Here is a 6,098-nt window from a genome sequence, read left to right as displayed (position 1 = left end):
TAATCTAGCATGATCAAAGTATTTTTAATGCTAGTCATGTGTCATTGCTTATTATACATGTTCATTGACTTCAAAAATCAATCTACACATTTTAGTTTATGCCCTACTCATGCTCCAATGTCAGATACTTTTTTTTGAGGCAGTTACTAGAATGGAATCTTGAAGATGGTAATCTTTTTCTTTACCATTTAAGAATAATGCCCAAACCATTGGTCTCCTATATTGTTAGTCTGGTAAATTTTGCAAGCACTTCAGCTCTGAAAACTACTACTAGAGACTATTATTTTTCCCTCATGATTCCTACTTACATTATTTCTTTTCAGCTGTAGCAAGAAGTTTCAAGTATCAACTGGACATTTTTAATGAGTATAGAAAAAATTTTTTTAAATCTTATTCCAAATATATTATATTGAAACTCTCAGCTCTCACAAGCATCAGCTATGTGAGGTAAATACGGCAAAATCTGAATGAAAATAAAGACAGCCATATTGCCTAACTCTTAATTTACTATTTCAAATCAATGTAGCTGGCCACAATATTGGATTAAGAATTCAACATTAATAGAAATAGTCATGGAGAAATCACAGAATACCAATTATTTGCCAATATCATAATCAATATGAATTTATTGAGCTGCTACTATGAAATAGTGTTAGGCATAAAAGAGCAAATATCCACTCCTTGAGGTTTTAATGGCAATCAAAACCATAATTACATAAGTATAAAAAAACTGCTTCAGTCCAACAAAAATTTATCAGTATAATAATTAGGTGTCAGATTTCAGTTGAATGCAATAATTCCATCTGCTAACACCAAAATAAACACCCTAGATTGACTTGAAATAATATTACTACCATCATCTACCCCTTACTCTTCAGAAAGAGAAGTACAGACCCTGTAATCAGAGTTTCAAGTTAAATAAATTTGCTCTGCATCTATCTGGGCTTCTTTGACACTTGACAAACTGTATGCATGTCCCAGTTTAATTTTAGATATTTCACAGCTTTTGTTATGCTTAAAGTAAAAAAAAAAATCTCTTTAGACCTGGTTTCTCTTTTATGTAATGTTAAATACATAAAAGAAAAGGATAAACTTTGTAAGGGCAGATAGCCAAAGAATGTGAGATCTCAGTAGGCATTTCTGATTTCAGACCTTGGTACGCTCAGGACTATAGTGTTTCTCACCCACCACAATCTCAAGAGCAGTTTTGTTGTCTTCTCCCTTTTCATTGAAGAATGAAAGGAGAAACTTATCAAAGTGATGTTTGTCAGTTACAAGCTAATAAGAAAGTAGAATTTAGTTTTCCAGTTTATTTGGGAGGAATGGAGATTGTACAATGTAATAAATCTGTTGATAAAGATATGAACTTTTTGCCTTTTTATTTCCTGGAGGTGGAACTACGCAATTTTGAAGACTCCGATGACATCTGCAGTTAATGATTATTTAAAATATGCTCTCATGAGAAAGTCTGTATCTTTTTAAAATCCTAGTTAGTAGAAATTAATATGCTTTACTTTATATTTTCCTTTTATGTCAATTTGAATGATCATATTTAAGGTATTAATGGAATCTGCCATCTATTGATAAGCTATTAAGAAAACAGAGTTCAGAATAAATTAACTTATTGCAGTCAGGAGCAGTATGTTCAGCTTCACAGCTCTTAAAACTGAATTACTGAAAATGGAGTATGAACTCAAATTCTCTTTATTGTTCTGTTAAATGACCTTGGTTACATCACACTGAACACATTTTTTCCTTTATCAAAATATCAAACCCTTTAAAGGAATAATTAATAGAATTGTAGATACAGTGCCACTTTATACATAGCTTCAAAAATCGAAGTATCTCATTTGCTTTCATGGGGAAGATATCACTGCGTTGTATCAAAAAAATGCATAAAAGCTCAGCATACAGAGAAAAAGCTGAAGGACATTGCAAACAGAAGCATACTCCAAGAGGTAAAGTTTTGAGACAGAAAATGGCATATGAAGGAAAAGTCTCAACATATAATAGGATTGAATGACTTTTTAACATTCCACTGCTTGCTGACTTCTTGGTTTTTATGCCAAGCAAAAACTCAATGAATCAGAAACACTGTTCAGACACAATATAATTTTTTTTTTTTTTTTTTTTTTTTGAGATGGAGTCTCGCTCTGTCGCCCAGGCTGGAGTGCAGTGGCGCAATCTCGCCTGCAAGCTACGCCTCCCGGGTTCATGCCATTCCCCTGCCTCAGCCTCCCAATTAGCTGGGACTACAGGTGCCTGCCACCGCACCTGGCTAATTTTTTGTATTTTTAGTAGAGACGGGGTTTCACTGTGTTAGCCCAGGATCAGATACTATCTTAATCTTTAGTCATTATTTAGTCAATAATCTTTGAGTCATTATTCTCTGTGCACAAGGTAGAGATGATCAAATTATGTGTTATGATAGTAGAAAATAAGTATACAAACATGAGATAAAAATGTTTTAAAAAGTAGTATCTAACTTCACATTAATTTAGGATTTTTTTTTTTTTAAAGACATTTATTCAGCATCAGGGTCAGACTATTACATTTAGCTACCAACAGCATGGGTGCAAAAAAAAAATCTACATTAAAACCTTTGGTTGGAATGCTTTACACTTTGAACAGAACAGAAACTAAAATAACCTGTTATACAATTAGTCACAAATACAGTCCTATTTTTGCCCATACACATGAGTATTTGTCTAAAACATGTCTTCTTTGTAACAGCTAGGCCCTGCCACCGCTGTGCTTGGCTGAGTTCACAAATCTGAAGCTTCCCTGTCAATTCTCTGGCCCTCCTCTTCTGCTAAGCTTTGTTCCCTAATTAAAATCTTCTGCCACTGCCATAGCTACTGCTGCTACTGGAACCACCATAGCCACCTTGATTTTGTGCTTTGGCAAAGTATTGGCCTGCACCACTACAGGGGCCAGAGCTTCCACCTCCAAAGTTTCCTCCCTTCATGGGTCCAAAATTTGAAGACTGATTGTTGTAATTGCCAAAATCATTGTAGCTTCCACCACCTCCAAAATTGCTTCCATCATTACCAAATCCATTATAGCTGTCCCCACTGACACCATATCCACAACCACCATGGCTGCCACCAAAGCCACTATGACCACTGAAGTTTCCTCCACAACCAAAGTTGTCATCTCCACCAAAACCACCTCCATGACCACCACCAACGTTTCCAGAACCACTTCGCTTCTTTGGCTAGAGGAAGCACTAGCCATCTCTTGCTTTGACAGGACTATCTTAGCTTCACAGTTGTGGCCATTCACAGTGTGGTATTTCTGAATGACAATCTTATCCACGGAGTCATCATCGTCAAAGGTAACAAAGGCAAAACCCCTTTTCTTGCCACTGCCTTGATCAGTCATGATTTCAATCACTTCAATTTTCCCATACTGTTCAAAATAATCTCTTAGGTGATGTTCTTCACTGTCTTCTTTAATGCCACCAACAAATATCTTTTTCACAGATAAGTGGGCACCTGGTCTTCGAGAATCTTCTCTTGAGACAGCTCTCTTTGGTTCCATGACTCTTCTATACACTTTGTGTGGCCTTGCATCCATGGCTGCATCCACCTTCTCCATAGTGGCATAAGTGACAAACCCAAAGCCCCTGGAGTGTTTGGTGTTTGAATCTCTCATTACTGCATAGTCCATGAGCATTCCCCATTGCTCAAAATGGCTCCTCAGGCTCTCCGCTGTTGTTTCAAAGCTCAACTCTCCAATGAAGAGCTTCCTCAGCTGTTTGGGTTCTTTAGGAGACTCTGACTTAGACATAATGGCAGGGTGAAGAGAGACTGTAGCGATGCTTCTTCGGCGGCACCCACGGGCTGATTTAGGAGTTAATGGCAGTTATTGTAGAATTTGTCAAAAAGACTGTGATTAGGTTTTCAAATACAGATATCTATTTTGAGAAGTTTGACCCAATGTCGGATTGATAATAAGTTTAATATATTTAACTTGTAATGAATTGTAGACTCTTTAAATTCCAAGATTGTCAGATTCTCAGGTTTGTTTCAAATAACTTACTGCATAACCATGATCTTCAGCTGCTCTAAGGACAATATAAATTTTTAAATCACATTAAATACTCCATTAGAACTACCTTATATCTCCTTTATCAAAAATAATTGCTTATTCTGACAGGTACTAATAACAAAAATGAGTGACTGAGGCAAATATCTCAATCAATCAAGGTTTATTAAGCCAGCTTTAGGGCACTGATATATTAATAGTTTGGATACTTGTCCCCCCAGATCTCATGTTGAAATGCAATCCCCAGTGTTGAAGGTGGGACCTGGTGGGTGTAGTTTGGGTCATTGGGGCAGATTCTTCATAGCTTGGTGCTTTTCTCACAAAAGTGAGTGAGTTGTCCTGAGATTTTGCTGTTTAAAAGTGTGTGGTATATTCTCATTTGCTTCCTTTCTTGCTCCCACTCTCACCGTGAGGTATGTTGGGTCCTCCTTTGCCTTCTACCATGATTGTAAGCTTCCTGAGGCTCATGATTGTAAGCCTCCTGAGGCTTCCTCACCAAAAGTAGATGCCAGCATCATGCATCTTGTGTAATCATCGTTGTTGTGAGCCAATTTAATGTATTTTCTTTATAAATTACCCAGTCTCTGATATTTCTTTACAACAATGCAAGAATGGGGCAACAAGGTGTGGTCAGGAAAAACAAAAGCGACAAACATCCAAAGATATTTTTAAGGGGTTTAGTATTTATACATTTACTTAAACAGGGGAAGGCATGTAGGAAGAATGGCAGGTAGGCAGTATGGCAAACGGTTACATTATCGTGAGACTTTAGTTAGTGCCCAGTAAATCTACATTTTGCATAAGATAAGGGGAATATTTGAAGAAAAAAAATAGTAAAGGAAGAATCAATTATGCAAACATTTCTGGGGAGGTGGGGGAAAGATCAGTCTCCTCTTGTCTTTGTTCTTCACTTGGGAACATAAGCTTGTAATCTACATTATCAGTGTGGAATCTGTGGACTTGAAACAGACTTTAGTTTTAGACCTGAGACCTTTTACCTTTCTGTGGAGATCTGGCTAATGCATTATGTTGGTAATAGTTATTCATTTGGAAGAATGTGTTGCATGACTCAGCTTCGAGGCCTAACTTTCATTTTGGCATAAGGAGTTTGGGGGTCTTGAGATTTTTTTAAAAATTTCCTTCAGACACTATAAATAGTAGTAATAACAACCATTTGCAGAGTATTGCTTTGTACCAGTACTACTCTATATGCTTTTTGTGAATTAACTTGAAATCTTACAACAACCCTACAAGGGTTATTTTTATTTTACAGATGAGGAAATTCAAACTTAGAGGAGGTAAGTCATTTGGCAAGTTCACAAGACATGGTAGAGATTTTATTCCACACTTATTCCATGCTCATTCCAAGCATGTTTGGCTATGATGTCCATACCTTCCCTCTGGTCCACACTGCAGTGGTTATAGTCAAGGGTCAGAGAAGAATCCTGAGAAGCAGAAGGAAACCGTGGTTCTAGAATATGCACAAAAACAACTATGCCTGGTGGTTCATGTCATCATTTTTTGCAAGACTCTTGGACTAATGTTCAAAATCTTGATTCTCTTTCTTGTTTTGTATTTGGATAGTTCTGTCAGGGAAGTAGATTAAGTGGACTTGTATTTGTTTCTTGCCCACAGAGCAGATTTCTATGTACTCTGACTTGCTGCTATGAGACCAGGTCCACTTGATCTGTTTGCCACTCCCTAGATCATCCTATGTTTCCCCATCAGACTATTGAAAGTAAAAGGCACATCCCAGTCATCTGTCACTATCAGTCTTAAAGAAGAGGATAAAATATTTCCACAGGGATACCATACACCCAGCTAAAGATAAGGCCCCAGATGTGGGCTTGTGGACTTAGAATTGGTATAGCCACGTAAGCCTTTGTCTCGGTCTTTATGGGAAACCTAGTACAAATGAACTCCTGTTTTATAACTTTGATATTCCAGCAGAAGAAACATTGCCCAATCCTGCTACTGCAGAAGCTCCATCTCTCTATCTCTCACATCCCACCAGTTTCTGGAAATCTCTAACAGGAGATTTCAGGATA

The 6,098-nt window shown here is 37.2% G+C and overlaps 1 pseudogene; it reads right to left on the bottom strand.

The window, feature by feature from the left end:
* Window positions 1-2,830: 2,830 nt before the first annotated feature.
* On the bottom strand, window positions 2,831-3,792 carry LOC112625182 (annotated as a pseudogene).
* Between the last annotated feature and the right edge of the window lie 2,306 nt (window positions 3,793-6,098).

This window comes from Theropithecus gelada, chromosome 5 (assembly GCF_003255815.1).
Source record: "Theropithecus gelada isolate Dixy chromosome 5, Tgel_1.0, whole genome shotgun sequence".
Lineage (NCBI taxonomy): Eukaryota > Metazoa > Chordata > Mammalia > Primates > Cercopithecidae > Theropithecus > Theropithecus gelada.
The sequence above is the reverse complement of the archived record's forward strand: the minus strand, read 5'-3'. Positions and strand labels throughout refer to the sequence as shown.